Raw genomic sequence first — 27,053 nt, forward strand, 5'->3', positions numbered from 1 at the left:
GGGCAGCAGGGAGAGAGTGATTAGAGAGAGGTGGGAGGAGAGTGAGGTGAACCCCTGGGGAGAACCAGGCAGTGCCGGAGCTGATGCAGCCAGGGGAGGCACACAGGAGACCAACAATCACCCCAGGCCTGGAGCTCACAGGCTCAGGGCCACCGCCACACCTGAGACTGCACATAATCACGCTAACAAGGATGGAGAGCTACTCTCAATCGCTCTAACTCTCTCGCTCTATATCTCTCTCCATTTCACTTGCTTAATTCCTCTCACCCCTCCCTCTCTTTCATGATCTCTTTCAGTGTGCATGTGCGATCAAACTCCCTTTAACAAATGTGCCTGTCATGGTGGATATTAGACAGATGTTCAAAGTGTAGTTTCAAGGGGGTGGGTGTATCTGAATCTAAACATCTGGTGTCAAAATGGTAAAACAATATGGACCGAATATGCAGTTTGAATGCATACACAAGGCCATCCAGTGAGAGAGAGAGAGAGAGAGAGAGAGAGAAAAAAAAGTAAAATTAGTCAGGGCAAATTATATTAATTAAGTCAAGAATCTTTTCTTGCCACACATCACTCAACAGGGCAGACAGGGAAAAAATACCTGTCCACTTCTCTTTCTTTTTCCCTCAGGGGTAAGCTATACGTGTGAACATACAAATAGCTTCATGACCGTTGCTGAGTAAGTAGCCTATGGTGGTCAATAACAATTTTAAAACGAATTTGTTGCTTAGTTATTGCCTGAAAGCACCTCAAAAATATATCTTTTATAATTTTAATTAAGTATTGCATGCATGCATGAAGATAGACGTTTAGGCTATGTGGTGCAAAAAACAAGAACATTGTAAGACGACATTAATTATCTCGTAAAATTATATCTAATTTGGACGGCTACTTAACACGATTACTGTTGCTATTGTTATAGTACAGTGCTTGCTGACTAAAACGGTGGGTGGATCCATTACACTCCATTCAGAGACAAGAATTGATCCGGCGGAGACCCGAAGCATCTCGCTCTCTGGATATAAACTTAGACGTGAAACCGATTCCCTGGCATTCGCTGGGCATCGACTCGTGCTCAGGACGTGGACATAACCGCTCCCAGTTTCTCTGTTCGTTTGTTCCGCTGATCCGAATGATGCGCTGTTTCGGCGACTTTCAGCAGAGTATCCATCGTTCTCGCTCCGTCTTCCTCCACTTCAGATGGTGCGTGCAAAACTAAACGTGATCAGGAAGGGTTTCGTAGACAATTTGTTGAACGGTGCTCTACGACATCGGAGATTCCGAAGTCTGTTTCGCAGTGTTGCCTTGAGGCATCGACAGCTTCTTGCGCCTCAGAGACTTTTAGGAATATAACGCAACGACATACCGGAGGGATGCGCAATTTTGCTGGCACTTAGACGGGTAGACTTTACTACCTGAATTAACGTAGCCTCACTACACGTCCTCTCATCTTCCACTTTCTCTTACCTGAGAATTCTAAAGATCAACACAGATCGTGAGGCTTCAATATTAAGCTGAACATTTTTTTCAGTACTTGATGCACGGCAGTGATCAGTAGGCGCCCTCTCCATGGTATGAAACTGACACATCCCTCACGGGTGACGCTGATCTTTATCTAGGAGCTACGGAGACGCGAAGCTGATAAGACTCATCGGCTCAGTGTTTGTGTCTGGACAGGTGAGTGCTTTACTAGGCAACTATTATTACTCTCACATATCGTGTGAATTAACAGTCGTTATTTATTGAAGTCCCATGTCTTTAAACAAAAGTATAGTGTAGCCCAAATTGGCTACATCTGCACTACAAGATTATTCTCAAAGATTATTCTCACTGCCTCCAAAGTTCACTCATGCAGTTTCATGTATGATGACTTAAGATGACATATGTTAAATTATGTTAATAAACACTAGAATGGTAGCCTGTCCCGCCAGTAAGCAGCAAGTTCAAGCATATCTGTGAGAACTAATACGCTCGAACTGGATTCCTTACTGCCGGACAGTTGTTTTAGTGTTTGTTAAACATTCTTTGTTTAAGTTGGGGCGGTGGTAGTGTAGTGGTTAAGGAGCTAGGCTAGCGTGCAGTAGCTTGAAAGTTGTCGGTTCAATTCCCGGCTTCCACCGTTGTGCCCTTGAGCAAGGCACTTAACCCCAATTTGCTCCGGGGACAATGTGATCCCTTGTAATATAGCTGACATATGTAAGTCACTTTGGTCAAGAAGTGTCTGCTAAATGTAATGTAAAGTTATAAACGCATCATACGTCAACCTGCATATGAACTTTGTAGTAGGCTTATCACAAAGTGAAATACAAGTTTACGAGACTCAGTTAAGGTAACTTTAGTTAATATGATATCCTGCTTAAATTAAATACTAATGATCCAGGAACGGTGAATCGCTCAATGGGGACATATTTAGCCAGCGGCCGACCTCATAAGGACTGGTATTTTTATACACTTGTGAGCCGTTTTTCTGACTTCCAGTGTGATGGCGTGGTTGCACACCTGACCTGTGGAGTCAGATCGGATGAGGCAGGAATTCTTGTGAGAGATTGGTTTGGAGATGTATGAGTTCCTCACATGTTAGCCTCACTATGAGTGGGCCTACACCGATAATTTCATATCTTGGACCTTTAACTCCTAAATAGCCGGCCACCTGATTTTAAATAGAGGACATAGTGTTATTCTCTATCAAAGCCAAGAGAACGCATTGCAAGGATATGCGACAGCTGTGTGGCACCTATATTTTAAGAACACATTATATATTTGATATTGGCCTATCGCATAATTGTTCTATCAAAATCCTTTTTTGTCCAGAAGTTTGGACTTTGATGTGTGTGTTTGTGGTATGTGCATGTTCAGACATTGATAATATCTTTATTAAGACCATCAAAATACCGCTGCACAGAGTCACTGTAAATAGTTTTGTCTGGTTGGTAGTTGTTCCTGGATCTGGAGGGAGCAGGCCCACTGTCACCCTGTGCTAGGCTCTCTATGGAGAACCTGAAGGCTATTGTTACATTTGTTTTTATGGTGTTTTAAGGCATGATATTTGCATGACATTAACTCCTTCGATTTATAGATATTGGGTTGTCAGATCAGTTGAAGCCACTGTATAGGATGGTAACACCATTTTTGCATCATGAAAGGGCATGATTCACATGCCCTCACCAGCAGCAAGCACAAGCAAAATACATGCATTTTGTTTTGATAATGTACTTGTCTGATGTTTGGGGGTGAAATAATGAAGTATTTTCAGTTATTGTAGCCAGATTGACAGGGGAACCACAGTGGTCACACAGTGTCTGAATAGCAGACCTCTGTTTTAGTTGGCAAGGTTTATACTTTGTGGACAGTTAGCAAATTATGTTGGCTAACATTTTATTCTGACCAAGCACAGTATATTATCACATTATGTTATTAGTATGTAACTATGCAAGTCCAGTTTATTATCACACCATGGTGGCAATATTCTCCATGTTAAAATTCCATACATGAACAGAACCAAACTGTCTGGGAAATAATTGCATAATACAACCTGAAATGGCTGACGCCTGTGCTGGGATATCTAAATAACACAATTTGATCTGATCGTTCAGTTGCCTGTGCTGTCATTTGAAAAGCAGTAGGCCTACTTCTCAACATTCTAGCACAAGCAATGCAAGCAAAGCAAACCAAAGCAATGGAACCCCAATTCATTTCGGCAATGCACGAGGCCTTGTCAACCAGATAGCCGTATATGGGCCATATATATATATATATAGATAGATAGATAGATAGATAGATACTTTATTGATCCCCAATTCAAGGTCTCAGTACCATACAGACATCACACACAACATGCACTTACAGCAGAAAGGGTAAATATAAGTATACATATAACAAAACTCCACTGTACAATAGAGACAGTAGAATATAAGAAAAGCTAACAAAACTAAATACTAAATATACTATAAATTACATTTAAAAAATCCACTGGCCTGTAGTTCTGTGTGCATGGTAAGGTGCTCAAGAGAGTGAGTGTCATGGTGAAGGTGCAAAAAGCAGTCCAACAGTAGTCCGACAGTGCAACAGTGCAAGAATAAGGTCTAGAGACCAGCATAAACTAGATGTACCGCAGAGCGGTACAAAATATGACCGCCGCCTAGTCTAGCACATTTTTTCATTTTTTCGCTGCGCGGCGGTCATAATAATATGGACAGATAAGAGAGTAATGTATAGTACAAGGATACAAGGATACAAGGAAGTTTATTGTCACATGCATATAGTTACTGGAAGTAAGAAATGCTGTGAAATTATGTCTGGTGTCAGCCTATTTGTGCTGTGTATTGGGGGGGGGGGCAGTGTGCTGTAAGTATGTTGGGGATGTGTGTTGGAGAAGATCCTGAAGACAATGTGCTGTGTATGTAGGGAGGGGGGGGGGCAGTGTGCAGCAAGTATGTAGAGGAGGCTTACTGTAGCAAGCAGTGTGCTGTATGTATGTGAGGTGATGACAGTGATGATGTAAGTGTGTGTGTTTTTAGTAGTGTAGACAAGGTAATATAAAAACTATGTAACAACTATGTCAGTGCAAGAATAGGTTGAGGTAATAGGGTTACAGCCTTTCAGTATTGTAGCAGAAGCCATTGGTCATGTGTGCTAATATAGCATGGAAAACAGTGTAGCAGTAAAACAGTAGTAAGACATTAGGCTGTGCACAGTAGTAAAACAGTAGTAAAACAGTAGTGGCCAGTCAATACTCAAACATGGAGAGGGTGGAGAGGCAGAGACTATGACAGACTATGCAGAGAAGTCTATCTCTCCTCTTCCCTTAAGTGAAGCATTGACCCAGACGGCACACATAAATCTTACCGATGTCGGGCCGATGAATGCCGTTATAGTCTAGAAGACATCGCATAGGAAGCGTTTGCTCATTGGCAAGACATCGCCGAGATGTCGGCAAATCATCGAAAACGACAATGAGCCAATGTTTCAACGACTCATCGTTTGCTCATTGGCAAGACATCGCCGGGATGTCGGCAAATAATCGAAAACGACAATGAGCCAATGTTTCAACGACTCATCAAAGCTATGCCCACCCCTGGCTTATACGACCTTTATTTATTTAGGTCGGAATTTGAGATTGCACATTTTACACTAGGCTATAAATTATTAGATCTATAAAGACACAAGAAAGATGCCAGAAATATTTTCAATTCATTTTATTGAATGTTTAAAAAAGTCTGAATGATGAAAAAATGCTGTTAGAAAATGTTCCCCCAAAAATCAGGTTCTTCTCCTGCAAGAGACAAAAAAGCAGAGGCGAGCTAATGCCACTTGGCTGGCCAAAACACGAACTCTGGAAGTGACTAGAGAAAGTTGGGACTGAAACGTAGCCTACATTTGCTTTGGGAACTTCGGCTGATGCATCTGTGCATTTCCTCTGTGCAAAGGCGTTATGATGACACGACCAGCAGGTTAGCTCAGCCAAGACAGTAACGTTAGCCTAGCTCCCACTCCTCTCCATACAAAAACGACAGCCTTTCCTGGGTGAAGTCTCACGGTCAAATAATAACTTGCTATTCTTACACCCAAGCATATTGCTGTCCTTGTACCGGTAATCATGGATGCTGAAGTGTTAACATTTCGCCATAGCCGCTACCTAGGTTTAACATATTTTCCAGTTTTAGCTCAACTAGCTAACGTGAATTAGTTCACAACGAAGTTGTAATTACCCCAAAACAGCTCTTTATAAAGTAATGTACACCAAGTTATGGCTTAGCCTAGCAAGCAAATATATAAACAGTCATACAATTGACACAATGCCTATTTACTGACAATTTACATAAGTGAATTTACCAACCTGAAAATCGCTGCTCCAGGAGGCTGATCTGACGTGCCTGGCTGCCTGCTACACACGCAAAAAAATGGATAGAGCGGGATCTGCGTTGGGTAGTAGGAACGATCAAAAGCCAACATACATGGAAGCTGGGGTAAAAAAAACATAGCGGGATCTGCTTTGGGTAGTAGGAACGATCAAAAGCCAACATACATGGAAGCTGGGGTAAAAAAAAACAGATAGCGGGATCTGCTTTGGGTAGTAGGAACGAACAAAAGCCAACATACATGGAAGCGACTTCAGGCCGATACCCCTGCGACATTATTATATGGGAGGATTCCATGCTGATCTGAAACCGACATCGGGCAGACGTATGTGTGCTGTCTGGGGAACAGTTCAATGGCCCTGGGGACATTCCTCAGTCTGTCTGTTGTGCAAGGCAGTGAGCGAAGTCTCCAGCTGATCAAGCTCTTTTGCTTTACAATAGTGCTGTGGAGTGGATGACATTCATTGTCCAAGATGTTGATCAGTTTGCTCAGGGTCCTTTTATCTGATATTGAAGTGATGCACTCCAGTTCAGCTCCCACGACAAAGCCAGCTTTCCTTACCAGGGGTGCGTTTCCCGTACAACCACGGAGGTTAGCTTTTTACTAATGTAGCAAAGTGTTTGGTTGCCGTATATAAACTACCAGAGCAGGCTATTCAAGTAAATGAACATAGAGGCTGTCTCAGTCAATAAATCGTTTATTTGTTTGTAGTCCTTGTCTTATCATTTTCTTAGAAAGTTTTTTCTTTTTTTTTCTTTAAAAAGAGAGAGAGTACAGGATACACATAACAATAACAAAGGAAAATACACACAGCCAACATAGACAAGATACCATAAACAGACACAAATGCCCCCAACTCTTAAGTAATATGGGCCCACACCCACCCACTACATCTCAGTCAGACCACAACCTCTATAGAATCAAGCTGGGAAGTGATGGACTAAGCTATAAGTCACACAAGGTTACTTCGAACTACACACCATGCTATCTAAGGAAGTAATTTCATCACACGAGGATACACAGCAATTGTCAACCCACACTAACAGGTGCTCACACAAAGCAGGCTACTACACAGGTTTGGCTGACTAGATGAAGTTCAGTAGGCCGCAGGCCGTAGATGGACAACGAGAGAAGAATGGGGCAAAATATATAAGAAATTAAGAAAACCCAAAACAAACCAAAAAAAACAGACAAAGCGCCTGCCCGTACGAAGACGCACGCGCACACACCCACACACAGACACGATATCAACAACCCCAAACTAAAAGAAAAACATGGCTGGCTACGATCCTAGAACTCAAAAACAAAACACGGAGAAAACAGTGGTCAGAACCCCTTGCCCACAATTCGAAGGCCTGTAGGGGGAAAACATGTTTAGTTTAAAAGGCTTCAATAAACCATCACGCTATAATAAGTCACCGTGACACTTGCACATCACGGACAACATGTATACATAGGCCTACCTTAAAAAGTCAATGACCGGTCATCACAAGAGGTGAGCCGAGGTAGGAGGGGGACAGGCTTTCGGCATACTCTAGTGAAACAAACTAATGTTAACAAACAATCAGGACCTTTACTATGTCGGAGCTCGCTGCAGCATTAAGTTATTATAAACAAGGGAGACACCATTACCTTGCACAGCTGGCGATGAATGCTAACGCTACTGGCTGCCACCCAGAGTTTGTCTGAAGCGATTCACTAAAAACAACAAGCACGCATGACTTAAGAACACTAGCCGAGGGCAACATGGTACCTTCGTAGTTGATAACCACATGCAGCATAACAAAAGCCTTTACATACCGCTCAACGACCGATGTACCGCTAGCAATTCCAGCCTTCCGACGCCGGCAACACGTTACAAACAAATGACGCCGGAAGACCGTGTTTTAAACAGGAAGACATTTGTTGCTCATTGTCAGTCCCACCCCTAGATGCACACAATCCGCCTGGCAGCTGTGAAAAGTTCACCCGACTACACTCACCCCGGCCACTCAAGTTCACCGTCCCGGTGAACAGTCCCTGAAAGGTCAGCTGTGTTGGAGAATAAGGCACCTACTGGTCTAACAGGCTGATTGGGAATGGCTGATCGTGGCAGGTTATAGGGGTTTGAATGCTGACCAGCAGTACTACGACTAGAACCCCTTCGAAGGGGCATGGGCAGGTCTAATGGAGCGTTGACCCCGGGTGCTAGGAAAGAAGGGGATATGTCATAGTCTAAGGGTTTTGGGGATTGAGGCCTAACCTGAGGAAGAGGTAAAGTTGGCAGTATTATGGGAGAAGTGAGTGGGCCTGCACCGCTGGATGATGAACCACTGTGCTGACACTCAACTTCAGATAATGATGGTCTCGGGGCATATTGCCCATCCTCTCTGATAGTGGGTGGAACAGTTGCTCTCTCAGAGTCCTCTTCCTCCGGTCCATGTAGGGCTGGCTCTAAGTCACGTGAGGCTGGGTGCGGAGCTGTATGGGCTGTGATAGATGGACTACAGGGTGCTCCAGCTGTGTGGGGGGGGCTCTGTGAGATGGATAATCTCCAAAGGTCCTCGTCCTCGGTGTCATCTGGGCTAAGTGCCCCAGTTCCACCCAACTCTGGACGTGGGGCTGCATGGGTTGGGATGCGGGGTAACTCCCCAAAAGGCTGGGATGCAGGACGAACATCTTGTCTGCCCCTCGCACCTCTGGGAGCTGGTTTTATCTCAGTCCGGTGCACAACTCTACAGGGGCCATCTTCACCATGAGGTTTGAGCCTATAGAGGGTCCCAACTTGGTTGAGGCATTCCATCACCTCATGGACTACCGAATTCCAGATATCTTGAATTTTGTGTCTGCCATGATGGTGATTTCTGCAGTACACCAAGGTGCCAGGGGGAAGGATGGGGGTTGGTTCTGCATGGTCTTTGTTTCGGTGGGCTGCGGCGGCTTCCAACTAGTGACGTGCATGGTCATATGCTGTCGAAAGGTGCTCTCTGTGTTGGGCCATCCAGTCACCAAGGTCACTATTCAGGGGATCGCTGTCGGCTGCACCCAGCAGCTGGTCCACAGGAAGGCGGGGTTTTTGCCCAAACATTAGCTCGTACGGCGAGAAGCCTGTAGATTGGTGTTCCGTGGTGTTGTATGCAAAAAGGAGCTTTGGGAGCAGTTGTGGCCATTTTCTTTTTCGCTCTACCGGCAGTGTTCTGAGGAGATCGTGAAGGGTGCGGTTAAACCGCTCACATTGGCCATTCCCTTCCGGGTGGTAGGGGGTAGTCCTACTTTTCCGAACGCCATACAGTGTGCAAAGTTGGTGTAGCAGCTCTCCTTCGAAGCACCGTCCTTGATCTGAATGAATGCGTTGGGGCACCCCGTAAGTATAGAACCATTTCTCGGTTAACACCTTAACCACAGACTTGGCTTTTTGGTCCATTGTTGGGTAAGCCTGTGTAAATTTCGAGAAAACGTCTGTGACCACCAACACGTTCTCATGGCCACTGCTGGCACGCTCAAGGATGGTAAAGTCAATGGCTATTATTTCCAAGGGCCGGGTGGCCAGTAAGTTCCCCCGAAATGTCCGGACCTTGGGCTGGTTTGCCTTCGCCACCACACACCGCTCACATTCCTCGCACCATTTCTTGATGTCATGACTCATTCCTGGCCAGTAGCACCGTTGGCGGACCAGGCTTGTCGTCCTATCTACTCCCTGGTGCCCATGGTTGTTATGCAGGTTGGTAAGTACTTCTGCCCGCAAGGTCGTTGGTAAAAGGAGTTGCAGGACTGTAGCTTTGGATGGAGGGAGTTGCACCTCTCGATATAACAGCCCATCCTTTTCCTTGATTCTGCGCCACTGTTTCACCACCCCTCGCACTCCACTTGGGGACGCCTTCACCTCAGCTGCACTAGGGGGATGACCCCTCTTCCAAAACTGCAGAAAAGCATTGAGGCAGGGGTCAGCCGCTTGTAGCACTTGCAGGTCGTGCTTGCTCCGAGATACTGAGGCCCCAACCTCATTTACTTCTGCCACCCGGGGGCCCAGCCCAGGGGCCATCTGACTTCGTACCCAGGGTGGCACTTGAATGCCTAACCTGAACGTCCCATCCTGGAGAGGTTCGACACCCCGGGGGCCCAGCCCAGGGGTCATTTCTTTCCCTGCCAAGGGTGGGAAAGTCAGACAGTGTCGCCAGGTCGTCTCCCTGGGCAGGAGTTCCGCTTCAACTTCTTGCCGATCTTGTTGGCGGATGGAAGCACTAAGTGCACTAGTTTCGCCTTCTTGGGTGATAACTCTCGGGGGGCCCAGCCCCGAAGTTGTCCCAGGGTCTGAGTTGGTGGCTACTGGCAGTCGGGAAAGCGCGTCGGCATTGCGATTTGTTGTGCCCGGTCGATACTTGATATCATAGTCGAACAGTGCAAGTTGGGATACCCACCTCTGTTCAACAGCTGCTAACTTTGCAGACTGCAGATAGCGGAGGGGGTTATTATCAGTATAAACTGTGAACTTATGGCCAAGGAGGTATTCCCGAAACTTTTCGGTTACTGCCCACTTCAGGCCCAAGAGCTCCAGCTTCATAGCACTATAATTAGACATATTCCGTTCACTAGGGCGCAACCCTCGACTGGCATATGCAATAGGGCGTTTTTGTCCATCCTGCTCTTGGGACAATACCGCTCCCAACCCGGCGTGACTTGCATCGACTTCAACAATGAATGGGCGAGTGAAATCAGCATACCCCAGCACAGGGGCCTGGACCAGTCGACTCTTCAGTGCCTGGAAAGCTTCCTCGCAGTCCTGGCTCCAATGCTGATCAACCCGTCCACGCAACCGGGGCCCTGGTTTCTTCCGTGTCCCCTCCAGTGCTCCCACCAACTTATGTAGTGGAGCGGCATAAGCCGCAAAACCCCCCACAAACCGCCGGTAGTATGAGGCAAATCCGAGGAAAGAGCGGAGTTCTTTAACAGTTGAGGGCCTCCTCCACTCTGCCACAGCTCGGATTTTCTCAGGGTCGGTGGCTACCCCTGATGCTGAAATTATATGTCCCAAATAACTGACCTCAGACTGGAAAAAGTGACATTTCTTGAGCTTCAGTTTTAGGTTGTGTTGTTGTAGTCTCTGCAATACTAGTTCTAGCCGTTCCAGGTGTTGTTGGACAGTAGTGGAAAAGATCACCACATCGTCTAGGTACAGTAGAAGTGAATGGAAGCTCTGATCGCCGAAAATTCGTTCCATCAGTCGCTGGAAAGTTCCCGGGGCATTACACAACCCAAACGGCATACGATTGAATTCAAACAGCCCGAATGGTGTGCAAAACGCGGTCTTTTCTCGATCTTTTTCATGGACAAGGACTTGGTTGTATCCACTGGCTAAGTCTAGGGTACTAAACCACTTGGCTCCGCCTAGCGCATCCAAGGTTTCTTCGATGCGTGGTAGAGGGAAGGCATCCTTCCGCGTCCTAGCATTAAGCTGACGGTAATCAACGCACAATCGGATGGAGTTATCCTTCTTCTGCACTACCACGATCGGCGATGCATAAGGGCTACAACTGGGCTGGATGATGTTATGATCCAGCAACTCCTGTACGTGCTTCTTGACTATGTCATACTGTGATGGTGGGAGCCGACGGTACCGTTGTCGCACTGGGGCTGTATCAAGCAAGGGAATAGTGTGTTGAACGCCGGTCGCACATCCTAAGTCTCCATCACCCTGACTAAATGTACCTCTGTACTTTTCCAATAAAGCACGAGCTTTCTGTTGTTCTTGGGCAGATAGGGCAGGCCAAGCAAGCTGGGAGAGATCAAGAGGGGTACTGTTCTCTGTCTGAGTAGACTGGATAAAGACTACTTGCTCATCACATCCACCCACCATTTCAAAGTGAACAGAGGGGCCGGGGGCAGGAGGTGTGGTTACGTATAACTCGCCCAATGGTAGTTTAGGCCAAAGCCACTGGTCTTGATCTCCAAGGTTAACGACAGGAACATTGACGTTGCCACAAGTGACCGAAAGGTAAGCAGTTGGTATCAGCAGATTCCCAGGTAAGTGTCCATCAGTAAAGGGGATGGGCTCCAGTAGAGCAGATGAAAGGGTAGGCCCCAGGCCCTGGTGGCAAGAAGCGGGGACCAACTTCATCGACCCGGCGGGTATACATACGGCTGGGCCTGCCTGCACTCGCACTGATCCTACCCGGCCGCTCTCAAACACCTTCTCCAGGTGCTGGCATTCCGAGAGAGCTCGACGCCACACTTTGCCTGCCTGGCGAACCGCTGAAGATTGGAAAAGGAAACTGCCATGATCTATGAACAACTCCTGGTAGCAGTGTCGAATAATGTTCATTCCCAAAAGGCCGGGAACAGATTGCTTATGCGTTTGGGTGTTGGGGTCAAGGGAATCCTTGACCACCAAAATACCCATCTTCTGGAAAGTCCGGCCGAAAAGGTGCACGTCCAGTTCCAAGTACCCAAGATAGGGTATCTCCAGGCCATTAGCGGCCTTTAATTTGAGCCAAGTGCAAGGCTGTAGCTGAAGTTGAAGAGATGGTTGTAACTGTTGTTCAAAGAACCTCTGGGTGATGGTAGTCACCATGGAGCCGGTATCCAGCAAGCAAGCTACACTCACTCCTCCCATTTTAACCTCTACTACAGGACATCTACCAATAAGCTGAGATGCACCAACAGAACAAAAACCCGGAAGTCCCCCACCTGACGCTTGGGTCCTGACGTCAGGGGGCGCTAGTTTCCCTGCTGCTGTGAACGGGAGTTAGCAGCTAACTCTGCTCTAGAATTAGACCGGGATGTGAGTGAGCAGAAACGTGCGATATGACCAGGCTGGTCGCAACGTGCACATATGGGCGTGCCGTCAGATTGAAAACGGAGCCGCGAACCACGTGACTGGGGCCTAAAGGTGGAAGGGGCCATAGGCTGGGGAGAGTCAAGACGTTTCATAATAGCCTCTAACTGGGCCTGCTGCTTGCGAAGTGATTCTTTCATCTCTGTTAACTCATTGGTAGGAGCAGCAGCCACAGCGTTGGAATCTACCTCACATGGGGAAACAGCGTGCGTGCTAAAGGAGTGTGCCCGTGGCCTATGGTCAGTATGTTCACCCTCCTCCACCCAACGAATGGCTTCACTACGAATATCAAAGAAACCCATAGTAGGGTTAAGACGCACTTGACGTCGTAACTCTCTCTTAAGCATTATATCTCGTACGTTTTCAATAAATTGATCACGCAAGACTACATCAGGGTTAGCAAAACAAGAGGGGTCTTTTACTTTAACTGCTTCTAGCGTGTGCATAAGAGCATGAGAGTATTCAGTAACCGACTCCCTTTCGAGCTGTCGTCGCTGAAAAAACTGCTTTTGCAGGCTAACGTAAGACTGAGTGCAACCATATATGCTTGTAAGTACACCAAATATCTTGGTGGGACTGTCACGCTCACCAGCAGGACGGAACTTGACTTCTCTCTTAGCCTCCCCATCAAGCAAATCAAAAATTATTAGGGTCTGTTCAGCAAGGGGCATAGGGCGTAAAGATAAATGTCTACGGGCCTCTTCTACCCACTCCTCGACAGGCAGAGAATCTTGGGATACTTTTCCCGAGAACCTTGGACATTTGCGTTCCCGGGGGAGGTATACATAGCGTTCTACTGCACCTGAGGGGATAGATCTAGTACCAGAAGACTGACCTGGAGGGGTTTGACCTGATGAATCACCTTCAGCTGGAGGGACTGGCCTCTGGGCTATCTGCTCTCTTAACTGCTTGTTATCTGCCTGTAGCTGCTGCACTAGGTCTGTCAGGGCTTTCATCTGTGTGACCATCTCCTCCATGATTGCCTCTGAGAAAGGAGAGGGGCTCTAGGAGAAACAAATACAAACAATCGACCAAAAGTAAAAGGGAAAAAAAAAAAAAAAAAAAAAAGAAAAGAGAAAAAAAGGAATAACAAACTACTACAGAGGTGCAGGGAAACAAGTCGCAACAGTCACAGAACAGCAATAACCATAGATAAGCGGACGCTGAAGTCTTCACCAGGGATGTGCCCGCTCCGTCAGTTGCCCACCGACTGGGTTTTTCAACCACTGTTTTCCCCGAAAGAAAAAAAAAAAAAAAAAACGTACTACCAAAAGCCAGCCAAGACACCACATATACAATAGAAAAAAAATACAATACACTACTAACACACAAACCACTGGACAGCCTCAGCTAATCACCCTGCTCGCAGCGCCAAATGTAGCAAAGTGTTTGGTTGCCGTATATAAACTACCAGAGCAGGCTATTCAAGTAAATGAACATAGAGGCTGTCTCAGTCAATAAATCGTTTATTTGTTTGTAGTCCTTGTCTTATCATTTTCTTAGAAAGTTTTTTCTTTTTTTTTCTTTAAAAAGAGAGAGAGTACAGGATACACATAACAATAACAAAGGAAAATACACACAGCCAACATAGACAAGATACCATAAACAGACACAAATGCCCCCAACTCTTAAGTAATATGGGCCCACACCCACCCACTACATCTCAGTCAGACCACAACCTCTATAGAATCAAGCTGGGAAGTGATGGACTAAGCTATAAGTCACACAAGGTTACTTCGAACTACACACCATGCTATCTAAGGAAGTAATTTCATCACACGAGGATACACAGCAATTGTCAACCCACACTAACAGGTGCTCACACAAAGCAGGCTACTACACAGGTTTGGCTGACTAGATGAAGTTCAGTAGGCCGCAGGCCGTAGATGGACAACGAGAGAAGAATGGGGCAAAATATATAAGAAATTAAGAAAACCCAAAACAAACCAAAAAAAACAGACAAAGCGCCTGCCCGTACGAAGACGCACGCGCACACACCCACACACAGACACGATATCAACAACCCCAAACTAAAAGAAAAACATGGCTGGCTACGATCCTAGAACTCAAAAACAAAACACGGAGAAAACAGTGGTCAGAACCCCTTGCCCACAATTCGAAGGCCTGTAGGGGGAAAACATGTTTAGTTTAAAAGGCTTCAATAAACCATCACGCTATAATAAGTCACCGTGACACTTGCACATCACGGACAACATGTATACATAGGCCTACCTTAAAAAGTCAATGACCGGTCATCACAAGAGGTGAGCCGAGGTAGGAGGGGGACAGGCTTTCGGCATACTCTAGTGAAACAAACTAATGTTAACAAACAATCAGGACCTTTACTATGTCGGAGCTCGCTGCAGCATTAAGTTATTATAAACAAGGGAGACACCATTACCTTGCACAGCTGGCGATGAATGCTAACGCTACTGGCTGCCACCCAGAGTTTGTCTGAAGCGATTCACTAAAAACAACAAGCACGCATGACTTAAGAACACTAGCCGAGGGCAACATGGTACCTTCGTAGTTGATAACCACATGCAGCATAACAAAAGCCTTTACATACCGCTCAACGACCGATGTACCGCTAGCAATTCCAGCCTTCCGACGCCGGCAACACGTTACAAACAAATGACGCCGGAAGACCGTGTTTTAAACAGGAAGACATTTGTTGCTCATTGTCAGTCCCACCCCTAGATGCACACAATCCGCCTGGCAGCTGTGAAAAGTTCACCCGACTACACTAACGTGGTACGATGCATCATTCAACTTACAAACATGTAAGTTACGACCGTTTCCCAAAACCATCGTACTTACATAGTGCTTTGTTAGAATGAACCATGTTGGTTTCAACCAACATAGTTCGGACTAAAATGGTTGCAGATGTTTTCGGAGAATGTCGGGCTATGTCGGTTAGAGCTGAACGCATGAAGTCATGTAAAAGTAGGCCTAATGAAATTTGACATTGCATGACGTTTCCTGGGCCCAGCAGTTATAATATCATTAATAATAATAATAATAATGATAATAATTATTAGAAAAATAGGCAGTAATTTCAATAGGCCCTATGCTATGTATGCTTTTTAAAAATTATTATTAATAATAATAGCCATAATAATGATAATTTTAATAATAACGTCACAGTCTATTGAACGTAGGGTAGCCTACTAAATAATCAGTGAAGCATAAATCGCCAACTGAGGAAATGTGAACAAATAAGTTACACATTTAATGAAACACACCACATACAATACTGGCCAATACTCACACCCATTGTAGCGCGACAGGGTGGCGTGAAAGGATAATCAGCTGCATTTTGGATCTTGCAATCGTAGGTTCGGGCCTGGATAATGATTATTTTACAATGGTATTGGAATCTTGGATATACTCAATCATTAAATATTTCTATGATCGATTAGAACCTGTAGTCCTAGTTTGAACTAATGATTGGAGACCATACGATTACTAGCCTACCTTATAGGCCCACAGTAGCCTAGTTCTGTGGTCCAGTGATGTTTTTTTTTCCATATGCGCTCTTCCAACACGATACCATAGTTGTCTATAAGCTACGCAAATTGAACAGAGGTCACACACTGTTTCAATGAATAAGGCAAATAAACTAACACTGATAATGAATACCACTTTGCTTGATTGCATTTATAAGCCGTTGTAGCTCGATGAGATCGGCTCTTGACTGAGCATGGTTCACTGATATTCACTGGAATTTGTGATGGGTTCGAGTCGCGTTGTCCCTACTGCTTTTGTGTGTTATTTGTCTGAAAATGCGCAGGGACATTATCAATGGCTTAGGATAAATGTATATTATGTTCTATGAAAATTGGCATAGATGAGATTCAACTTTATCAGAGTGCAGATGATGTAGGCTACCAATCACTGAAACGAGGGGGAAAAACTTCCCCTGCGCTTCAGCAGCCTTTAAATAGGGCCAAAACCTATGGCTTAAATGAAATTATTTCGTAATGACAGAAAGCTATGTAAATCGCGTGGTAATTACCTTTATGTTGGGGTAACTTGTAACTTCTCACATGAGGTTCTGGTAGTGTTAAGTGCATAGACAGTAAAATAAAGTGACAACGCTAACCAGGCTAATAAACAAACCATGCTACGGTGAGTTAACGTCAAAGGGCAAAGTCACGTGACTTCTAGTTGTAGTCTGTTTATGAAATGAAAGGAGCAATTTCGTTTTTTTAAAAAAAGGCAAAATAGTGTGATATTTTCACAGTTAGTAGGCTAGATTATTACTTTACACACAATAAAAAAAAATATTGAGGCAAATTGTAGACCCTTCCATATACAACTAAACACAGATGTTGAGGGTCTTGCTTAAGTGGATTTTTAAAAATATTTTTTCTATGTAATTTGCACTTTCAGAAATAAGAGATGCTGTAGGCCTATTTTCAGTTTTAGAGCTGATTGTCTTATTTTGTTTACAAGTTACAGATGGAGTCTGGGTACTTATTGTACTGTTTAGCCTACATCTTACACACTTCAGGCTGTTGCAGATAGCTCAGGGAAGAGACTGTATGACAATAGGTGGTACAGCCTGAGACATGTACAAAAAAAATGCTTTCTGCATTTTTGTTTTGCTTTTCCCTCCATTGTACCGAACTCGTACCGAACCGTGATGTCCGAACCGAGGTATGAACCGAACCGTGACTTCTGTGTACCGTTACACCCCTAATATATATATATATATATATATATATATATATATGAGCCGTATATGGCGGGCCAATGGATCTCTGGCGTCATCGTCTACCCATTCTGTTATTTGCTCAGGATCAGGCAGACAATCGACCTATTGCTCAAAAACCGGAAATACGTCAAAGATGGGTAAACCAGTTCCGTTGTATGCTTTGTTGATGGAGAAATGGTAACGTTAGACGTTTACTGTGAGGCTGGTTACCCTACCAAAGTACCAATGTCACACAATCCAGCAAAATATTCCTTGCTCACCGCTAGTCTGAGATTTGAGGCTACCATTGACTCCCATTCATCCGACAAAACAATATTTCGAAAATGTGTTCAAACTAACAAGAAGAATAGAAATCCGTTAGAGAAATGCGGATAAATGTCATGATGTCATGAAAACTGCCAGCTCACATCTCTCATCTGCCTCTATGGTAGCCGGAAGTTCCGCTACACTGCTTTGATGAGTAAATGCGGAAGTGTGAAAAAGGTCAATTAGCTAAGACTAATTTATTAAGGTAGGCTCAACATGCAGGTCTGCACGCGCACCCAACGTAGGCTCTGGATGTTTACAAATATTGAAGGGGTCTATACTGCTGTTGTTGGTGTTACAAGGAAGGTTTGTTGACCTCGAGGCTTTAGACTAAACAAATGACTGCTTTACAGTACAGTACATACTGTACAGGCAAATGTTGCATGCCCAACGTTTTTGAATAATTGCTAAGCTTTGGAGGAAAGCAGTAAAAAAAATACTGACAACGATACTGTTATCATTACCTAATATACTATGAATAAGTTGACACAAGTGTGCTCTAATAGTGAGATGGATAGGACATTCAGAGGAAATCCCACCCAACACACTGACGGACTATATAAAGGTTTGGGTTGATATTTCTGCTTCCGTTAAAAATGTTCTCTGCTTCACAATAAATACGTCTTGGTGATTGAAAATGAGATCTAGAGTTCCTTTGAGAAGATGAGAGAAGTGTAAAGAAGGACAAAACAAAGACTGAACTATTTGGCCACAATTCACAATGGAAGAAACCAGGCACTGAGCTGCACTGATGTGTGTCCTTCTTTAAACTTCTCTCATCTTAGATCTCATTCATAGTGACCATTGGGTCACTGCTTAAGAAATCATAAATCATAATGATGTACCCACCCTACCTAATGCTTTAGTTGATGTGTTGTTCATGCATGAGGTAATGAATGAGAGATTATGAACTCATGTCAATTCCTGATCATTCATAAGATATAAAGGAATGAAGAATTAATTCACACATGAATTCATGATAATTCATGTACCCTTACCGTAAAGTGTTACGGAAATTCATTATTGCAGAAATCAGAAAACAGTTCCATCTGGGCGTTTTTTTAAACGTAAGTTAAGTTTTCACTGGACCAAGCAGCGCTTTCTCGCCTGCTTCTTTCAGTCACTGTAGCCAGAACTACATTGGGTCAGAGGTCACTACGGAATGTAATTAATCAGCGTTAATTTTAAAAACATTTTTTTTTAATTAAACACATTATTTTTCCTGTAATTAATTAATCGAAATCAACACGTTATTTTGACAGCCCTAGTTTTTTTTAAATGTCCTAATGCTCCATGATGATGCCAGTTGGGCAGGAAAACAAGCAAGAAACTGGCAGTTGAAAAAGAGGCCTTTTGTTGACATGGAGTCATGGTAAATAGCTACACAAAGGCAAAGCACTTTTAGGCAAATGTTGCATGCCCAAAGGTTTTTTATAATTGCTAAGCTTTGGAGGAAAGCAGTAAAATACTGACAAAGATACTGTAGCATTGCCTAATATACTACTTTGAATATGTTTGAATAAGAGACAGCAAAAAAACAACACAAGGCAGGTCTTGGATGGCAATGATGCGCATCAGGGACTACAGGCCGAGGAACAGAAATGTGGAACATTTGAGATGTTGAAACATTTTGAGCTGGACTGCCTTGTAGTTGTGGAATTATGGGTGCGGGATACTTTGTACCTGGAACATATAGGGCTCTATCTTGGCGATCTAAAAAGCATGGTCAGTGGCGAATAGCTTAAATACATTTAGGGGTGTCCAGTTCATATTTGTGTGTTTTAAGCGTAACATAAAATTACATCTGTCATTCCCTTTAACAGCAAGCAGCACAACTTCAAACAGCGCATTGGTATTTTTATAGTCAGCGGCGCATTTGGAGGAATCCGCTTGCACGCATGACCGCATGGACCAGGTATTCAACTACTAAACCACGCTTTACTAAAACCTAGCATAGCCGACACATCTGCACTCATCTATTATTTGAACTCATTGGCAAAGTGAAACTACTGTAACTTCACCATGGTCTCAGTCAACGACAAAACAGCTCTACACAGTTATTTACTTTCACTATTGACTGACAAGGGGTTACCATCAAAAACATAAAGCAACATAAACCTCAATAATGTTGGAATGACTGAATAAAAATCCTAAGGATATTTATCCTGCAGAGAAGTTGTTTGGGACTGCTTGCTAAGGGCTGCTTACATCTCGTGACAGTGTGTCTTCAGCTGTGCTTAGATGCACCTTTCGCTATAGACCAGGTTTTTCTTGGTCAGTGGCATAATGATTTTTAGAGGGTGTAAGATATCGATTTTTGGATCATGCGCCTTCTGCCACACCCCTGGGCGCAAGGCTTAATAAAAGTGAAGCGCATGGCGAAAAATTTGACTGTAAGATAGGAATAAGCGGCCCTAGCAGTGGCGTGACTGGCTGGGGCACCTGCACCCTATCGATTCCCGCCCCGTGGTCCTTTCCGGATCCCACCCCGACTCTCTCTCCCACTCACTTCCTGTCAATCTCCACTATCCTATCTAATTAAAGGCATAAAAAAACCCAAAAAATATACTTAAAAAAAAAAGATAGGAATAAGCTTTGCGTCACGTTTCTGATCGTCAAGATAGAGGCCATACAGTCTAAAAAAACACCACTTCTAGCACTCCAAATGGATTCAAAGAAGGTCCACATGATTTCATGGCATGAGATTGCATCGTCATCATCAGCTGCTGGTGCATGCACTCTTTCTCTCTCTCTCGCTCACACACACACACACACACACACACACACAGCTATGATTTGTTTGGTACAGATTGTGCTCGAAGACTCTGTGCCTACACTGGAGGCCCCCGCGCCTGCGTTGGCATAGCACCAGCCAAGGCAGGACATGGCACTCCAGATGGCTGTGGAGGGTACGTCAGTTCCACGGAACTGAGGATGAGAGGTGTCCAAGGCCAGCTGGGAGCAGAGGATGTGTGTGTGTGTGTGTGTGTGTGTGTATGTGCGTGCGCGCGCATTTGTGTGCACGTAAGTGTCTGTGGAAGAAATAGGGAGCGATAAGTATATTACATTGTACGTTTTTTTTTAGTGTGTGTGTGTGTGTGCATGATGCTTGTAATCAAAACTGTGTATCATTAATATGCATATCAGCATGTCTATATGTATATTTTTTCACCTTGAATTTCCTCGACCTCTTTATCTTTGAGCTGTCATGGTGCAGATTTGGATGATGTACTCCTATGTTATTCAGTGACTTGGCTTGGATACATTTACAAAATAACCAAGAGAGGCAGAAGAAGGAAATATGTAAAGGAGAATGCACTCTGAATTACATCTGAGTTATATTTACAACCAACAAAATCCTAATATTCAATATGAAACCAGTGTTGCATGTGAGAGACAGGTTTTCATAATGACTTTTTCAGCAGATATCAGTGAAGGAAGACTGCTGTCCTGTAGATATTTGCATTTGATAAATATATTTGTCAGGCTGTTGTTGCATTAAAGATAAATCTCTCCATGTTCACTATTAACCACCAAAGATAGAGTTGGATAGTGGAGATTACTGCAAAAGTGAACTAAGTTGTCATTTTAAACATTTTCCAAGTTTTCAAAATAGACCTTAAATTGTAATTTGCATGTGGAGGGGGACGAGAGGCAGTTGCTGGCATATGGGGTGACATATATGCACATGCAAGTCACACTATGTCACCTATAGAACCTTTGCACAATAAAAACAAAAACAATGCTTGAACATTCTACTTGGTTCCCAATCTACTTCCTCTGCATTAAAGGTCCAGTATGTAGGAAATAATGGAAAATAAACTGTAACCATTCCAAAAATGATCACCATATGTTGTCAGAGAGTAAGGAAACACGATGAATTGAAGTAATGGCTTATTTGACAACATTACTAAAACCCCGTAAAACCCATGAAAAAAAATGAGTTACGGGGCGGAATCTCTTGGAATTTTCGTTTATGTTTTGAACGATTAATTCTAGAATAGCGTATTAATAATGGGCTAACGCGTCCTCCTATTTGGGTTGCCAAATTAGCAAAGGCCAACTGTCAACAGCTGTCAGTTGTAGTCATGAATGCCTACGAGAGGCAGGCAAATTTCCAAAATTAAAACATGAAACAAATTAAGTGGACATCGGAGGAGCTTCCTGAGATGGTGACGTCTTCGTCAAACGAAGAATATCAAATCTGACGCAGAGCTGGCCATATTTCTCCACAACAGGTAGCCTAGGCTAAACTTCATCTGCATCGCTAACTTCAGCTAAATATGTTACGTTGGTTAGAGAGGTATGTTTTGTTTTCACTGTTTCCGTAATGTGTAGCTGGGTCATGGTTGGAGAAACGTTAAAGCAGCTGCAGGTCAACTAACGTTAGCTAAGTCTTCATTACATCTGGCAACCCAGAAGAGGCTCGCGTCTGGTAGTCTTGAGAACCTTCACCAGTGTTTTGATTTTGGTCTACAGAACGTTCGTTAACAATCCTACAAATCGCACCTTTAAGATAACATATGGAATGTTAAAAAGGAAGCCTTGTGGGGCCAACTATGATGCTGATAATGGAACTCTCTTGAAAGGGTCTATAACGAGTAGGTCAGACAGTGAGTCACAGAGGGGTAGAGAAAAGCAGTGTGGCGACACTCTCATAAGAGGCTGTGGCAAAAGATGGCAGCACTTTTCCATGCCAGTTTCCCGTTTAAGAACTGGAAACTGCCAATCACTTGGTCAATAGCCAATGAGTTACTAAATTACACTCTCCAGCATTCCGGAAATACATCCCACCTTCCTGCAATACAGCCATTCAACACATCAAAGATTGTCACAATTCTCTGTTTCTATGACTCTGGGGCATTAGCTTCAGCCAGTTAGCAACAGGTTAGCATTAGCTATTTTGGTGCCAAGAAGTATGTTTCTCACAGGCTGGTTTCAATCGTGCTTGACTGTGGTTAATCAGTGTGTTGCGGCAGCGTCTGCAGGCTACTTCCTGGTAAGAAATGAATGGGTCAACACTCTCCCCCAAGAGTCCTTAGGAGAATGGCAGACTGCACCTCTTACAAAAGTGCTGTGTTACAGTGCACTTCATGCAGGCAAGGATGCAATGTTTAGTTAATGGGACGAAACGTTAGTTTTCCAAACAAAATAGCGGAGAGGAGAGGGTAAGCTTCTCTCAAGGCTTAACAGCCGGCCCAGTGAAGAGAAACCTCCTGACAATAAAGGGCAGTGAACTTGGCAACAAACAGCCAGCAGCCTCAAGGAGATAACCACGCCTCGTCACGTCAGGTTGGAAACCACAGCACCGGCAGGTGGGCGGGTTGGGTGTGTGAGCTGGAAAAGAGATGGAGAATGTCACAGGAGAGAAGTGGAGTGAGGAATAGAAAGGTGGAGGATGAGAGGAGTTGTCAAGGAGAGCGGGATCGAAGAGAGAAGAGGAGAAATGGAGGCTTAGACCGTCTTTCATTTCCCTCTCTGTTTTGACATCTCTGTAGTAATATAGTGGGAAGGAGTGAAGGGGAATTAAGAGTGAGTGAGAGAAAGGCGGAGAGTTAGAAAGGGAGATATGGAAAAATAAACAAGGCTATAGAAAGACAGAGAGAAAGGGGGAAGAGAGTGAAAGAAAAGAAACAGGAGTGATGGAGACACATAAAGAGATACAGAGAAAAGGCATGACAGCATGGGAGCATTCCGCCCCATACATTCTGAGAGGAATGAGTGTATCATCAGCTTTCTGATCATTCTGCCGGATATAAATATGCATCATGCCTCCAACACTCAGGGGCATTCTTTCAGGCACTGCTCCCTGTATACTAAGTGCTGTGTGCGCACGGTCACCCAGATAACTCCGGAAACAGCTCGGCTGTGCTCAATGTGGGACAGAGAACAATGGCTACTGTATGTTGCTGAGTCTGGTCAGCAGGCGGTCTGAGATATCTCTGCTTATCAACGTTTTTAATGCTGTTCTTCTTAAAACACTCACACTGGTTCTGGGATGCTGACAGTTCATTGTGAGTAGGAGTTTCCATCTGGGACAACTCAAGGTTAGAACCAAACCAGCCATAACAAATGGAACATATCATCTAGGCGCCTTTTTTTGACCATACCTATTAGAATGTGAAATCTCATTTTTCACGTCAGAATGAATCAATTATGCCATAAAAGACAGATTAACAGCTCCCTATTGAATATGAGATACAGGCATCTTTTACTCACAGTTATTGAAAATGAAGTTCACTAGACCCAAATGTGGAGCAAAGATAGATGTAAAAGAGAGAGAGAGAGTGTGAGAGGGAAGCAGAATTCAGGCAGAGGCAGATGAGAGGATTCTGAAAAGAAAGGCAGAAGAAAGAGTGAGTAGTGATGAGATATTTCTTGAATTTCCCCTGGGGATCAATAAAGTATCTATCTATCTATCTATCTATCTGATAGCAGGGCAAGACCAGGCTGGCCTGAGGGTGTAGTCACTGTGGGGTGTGAGTGTTACATCTGCTAAGGGTGTAGTCACTGTGGGGTGTGAGTGTTACATCTGCTAAGGGTGTAGTCACTGTGGGGTGTGAGTGTTACATCTGAGGGTGTAGTCACTGTGGGGTGTGAGTGTTACATCTGAGGGTGTAGTCACTGTGGGGTGTGAGTGCAGGGCAAGACCAGGCTGGCCTGAGGGTGTAGTCACTGTGGGGTGTGAGTGGGGTGTGAGTGTTACATCTGAGGGTGTAGTCATTGTGGGGTGTGAGTGCAGGGCAAGACCAGGCTGGCCTGAGGGTGTAACTGTGGGGTGTGAGTGTTACATCTGCGTCATTCTCCATGGCAGGAGCTCCCTGCCAGGTGCTACAGAGTGTGACATTCATGACCTCTTTCACATCCTCCCCTATACTACAGTAGATCATCTATGTACGTCATGTAGGAAGCCTGTTCTAACACTGAAGAGCAGATGTGTGCATGGTGGAGAGTGCAGCAGAAACAGTCACTACTCTGAAGAAAGCCCACAGTTTTCATACATGTAACGGAGTAAGTAACTAGTCACTGCTTGAGCCTCTCTCTCTCCAAAAGCCCCTTGTATTCCATAGCCCTCCCATACGAGCCAGAAGAGACAAACTTGTCAATTTATACTTCTGCAGAAATCAGGACTTTGTAGCCACGTGCGCTATGTACATATGCCACATAATGTGCAATACTTTTTCAGAGCATTAATTAATTAATTCATTAATTCATTCATTCATTAGCTCATTGAGCTGCCTCGTCTTTGTTTCAGTATAAGCCCATGTTCCTGAGGATGCCCTTGGTTCTCGGCACTATCTCTTGAGGCAAATGCCATTGGTCCATCTCTGTCTCATAAGGACAAAAGGTCACCTGTTAATTATTCATCTGGGATGTCAGACAATCCTCATGAGGCGGTTATTTAGAGAGGGAGATCCCCTGAATTATGCATGCAGAACAGATTCTCTTACCACCCCTATAAAAAGGCAAACGTGCGTGTGGACGTTTTTATTTTCCATCACTTGCTCCCATCTCCATTTCTGCCCCGGCCCCTCTGTCATCCAAAAATACGCCTGTCTGACATTCCTTGGCTGCAAACAGCACCCACGTTCCCTTTGATGCCCGCCTGGAGGCCATTACCCTCTTCCTCTTCCTCCAACACTGCTGTCATCAGCCTGTATTGCCATGCCACATATTAGACATTCAACTCTTACTGTCGTCCATACATTATGATATGAATCTGATTACCTTCCAGCCTTACCTGTCTGTCTCACCTGTTATAACCAGTCTCCTATTTCGCCATAGGCCTGTGTACCAGTCAGCTGCCCCTTCTGTTGCTTACACTTGTGCCCAGCCTACACCAGTCACTTGTACTCACTGAGCACTATCCGTGTCTAATTATCTTAGCATGTTGTTCCTGCCTCCCATGCATAGCTAGCCTGGCTCTATGTCTGACTGTCTGCAGGAACTCTCCCCCATGTGTCCTTACCTTCCTTACACAGCACCCTGGGTTCTTCGCTTGAGGAACCTGATTTCCGAGGCCGGCCCTCTCAGTGGCACTAAAGCAGCTTTCATGAGATTTAAGGGTGTTTGTTTGCCATTGAAGAAGGAAAAGAAAGAGGATATGAATGCTATTAAAGTGCATTAAAGTGAAGAATGATGCCGTGGGAGGATTAGCTAAGAGGCAGTCTGGGAAAATTCATGAGAATCTGTTCTGTATGTGTGTGTGTGTGTGCGTGTGTTTGTGTGCGCGTTTGTGTTGATACACCACTGCTTTTGAGACTGTTTTGGGGGTTAACAGTGGAAAAGCATATCTGTGGGAACATGAACAAGTTCCCTGATGAAAAGAATTCACCTCAAATACATCTTGTAGGGATGACGAGACAACTGACTCGCACGGATGACAAGACATGTTTCTCTTGACAATGCTATAACAAAAGGAGCATGTGGACAGACAACAACAGAGACTTTAGCATTGTGATCATTTGGAATGAAAATCACAGAATGAATGTCTTGGCAAGAGAGTGAAAGAACTACAGTACAAGTAAACACTCTTATTCAGCAAGATACTGTCCAAGTTTAGCCTTGAGATCAGCTGAATGGTTTTTGGTATTCTGCCTGCGTGGGCCTAACATTAAGTACATTTCAAGACATTTTAGATTGCACCTGGTCAGAAGGACCTTTCTTCCTCCGCTTGACCTTCATTTGTCTGGCTCCAGAAACAGAAGCGATGGGCAGTGGGCAGATTTTGATCAGGGTGTCTCTCAGCGTACTCTCCTCTTCGGAGGGTCTTGCATCAAAGCGCACCGCGCACAGTCTCATCACTCAAGGACCTGGGCGTCTCACCACATAACAGCCTGGCACGGACATGGGCACGGGTGGCAGGGCAGCTTGCCACCGCACGCTGGCATCAGGGGGAATGGCACTGGGCCCTAAGGAGAGAGATGAGCTCCGCTGGTCCCTGTGACAGATAAAAAGCTGGTACCTGCGCCACTGTTTGTGTAAAGCCAGGACTGAGTGCCAGCCAGGCTGAGTGGTTAGTCAGAGCAACAGGATTAGACCAGAGTTAATTAAAGACTCCATCCAACATGCCAAGTACTGACAACCGGTATAGACTGGTAGAGGTAAAGCAATAACTTCAACTCTGACTGGAAAATGGTATAAATATATAATAATAGAATTAGAATCTAGTATAAGTGTTATCAAGCTACATTTTACTGTATCTCGCCTTTGTGTGTGTGTTTGTATGTGTTTGTTTTGTAAGATATTTTTTTTCTCAAATAATCAGGAGTAAATTCAGTAGAAAAGATTCATGAGGTCAGCCACACGGTTTATCTTCTTAATGAAGGTTTTGATTTGTTTCAAAGTTCAAACTTGGGA

General features: G+C 44.4%; 1 protein-coding gene across 1 annotated transcript in view; it reads left to right on the forward strand.

Moving 5' to 3' along the window:
• The first annotated feature begins 1,623 nt into the window (after positions 1 to 1,623).
• The window catches only part of LOC143125325 (carbohydrate sulfotransferase 8-like), a 208,452-nt gene continuing 183,022 nt past the window's right edge, over positions 1,624 to 27,053 (forward strand). The window contains exon 1 of the mRNA XM_076286672.1: positions 1,624 to 1,674. The gene's annotated coding sequence lies outside the window, so the exon portion shown is untranslated. The remainder of the gene's footprint in view (positions 1,675 to 27,053) is intronic.

This window comes from Alosa pseudoharengus, unplaced genomic scaffold, assembly GCF_046254945.1.
Source record: "Alosa pseudoharengus isolate Yale_2024_CS ecotype anadromous, Long Island Sound unplaced genomic scaffold, YU_APseudo_1.1 YU_APseudo_1.1_scf_16, whole genome shotgun sequence".
Taxonomy (NCBI): domain Eukaryota; kingdom Metazoa; phylum Chordata; class Actinopteri; order Clupeiformes; family Clupeidae; genus Alosa; species Alosa pseudoharengus.